Raw genomic sequence first — 1,241 nt, 5'->3', positions numbered from 1 at the left:
TTTCATTTCTTTGTCTTATCTAATTGTCCCTCCAGTACTATGTTGATTAGATGTGGTGAAAGGGGACATTCTTTTTAATATTCCTGGTCTTAGTGAGAAGCATTCAGTCTTTCCCTGTTGGGTGTAGTGTTAGCTGTGAGTTTTTTGTGGATGCCTTTTGTCAGCGTCAGGAAGTTCCCATACATTTTTTGTTTAGACCTTTAGTATGAACAGGTGTTGAATTTTGTCAAAAGTTATTTCTGTGTCTATTGAAATGATCAATCAGCTTTGTCTTCTGTTAATATTGTGCATTACATTGATTGATTTTTATATGTTAAACCAGCCTAGCATTCCTGGTATTAGCGTAACATGGGCCTCATAATCTGAGTTGGGAAGTGTTTGTGAAGTATTGGTTTTAATGTTCCTTTAAACATTTAGAATTCACCTTTGAAAACATGTGTGTCTGGGATTTTATTTTTTGGAATTTTTTTTATTACTAATTTAATCTCTTGTTATAGGCATGTTGAGATTTTCTATTTCTTCTTAAGTCTGTTTTGGTAGTATGTCCAGGAATTTGCCCATTTCTTGTAGTTTGTCTAATTTCTTGGTGTACAATTGTTATAGTATTCCCATATAATCAGTTTTATTTATGTAAGTCATTAGTGATATTTCTGCTTTCATCCCTAATTTTAGTAATTCAAATCATGTCTTCTTTTTCCTGGTTATTCTACCTATATCAGTTTTTTTTTTTTAATATGGAACAGTTCACAAGTTTGCATATCACCCTCTGCAGGGGCCTTGTTAATCTTCTCTGTGCGGTTCCAATTTTAGTATATGTGCTGCCAAAATGACAATCTATATCAGTTTTTTAAAATGTTTTCCTGGTATCAACTTTTGATTTAAAATTTTTTATCTGTTGTTTTTCTATTTTATGGATTTTTGCTCTATTCTTTATTATATTTTCCCCTCTTCTTGCTTTGGGTTTAATTTGCTGGGATTTTTGTTTGTTTTTTTTATTAAGGTGGAAGATTGGGTTCTTGATTTGAGATCTTTATTCTCTTCTGATTTAGGCACTTGCAGGTAGATACAGATACAGCATTTGCAGGTACAAGTTTTCCTCTAAGCCGTGAGTTAGTTGTATCTCATGTGCTTTCATTCTTATTACCTAGAAAGTGTTTTGCAATTTGCTTTGTGATTTCTTCTTTGACTCACTGCTTATTTTGAAATGTATTGTTTAGGAGCGCCTGGCTGGCTCAGTCAGG

General features: G+C 33.0%; 1 non-coding gene across 1 annotated transcript; it reads right to left on the bottom strand.

The window, feature by feature from the left end:
* Positions 1–728: 728 nt before the first annotated feature.
* On the bottom strand, positions 729–831 carry LOC115286140. Its single transcript, XR_003905896.1, has one exon. It is a non-coding gene; the product is annotated as a U6 spliceosomal RNA (small nuclear RNA).
* Between the last annotated feature and the right edge of the window lie 410 nt (positions 832–1,241).

The sequence above is a fragment of the Suricata suricatta genome, chromosome 2, assembly GCF_006229205.1.
Source record: "Suricata suricatta isolate VVHF042 chromosome 2, meerkat_22Aug2017_6uvM2_HiC, whole genome shotgun sequence".
Classification (NCBI taxonomy): domain Eukaryota; kingdom Metazoa; phylum Chordata; class Mammalia; order Carnivora; family Herpestidae; genus Suricata; species Suricata suricatta.
This window is presented reverse-complemented; position numbering and strand designations above follow the sequence as displayed.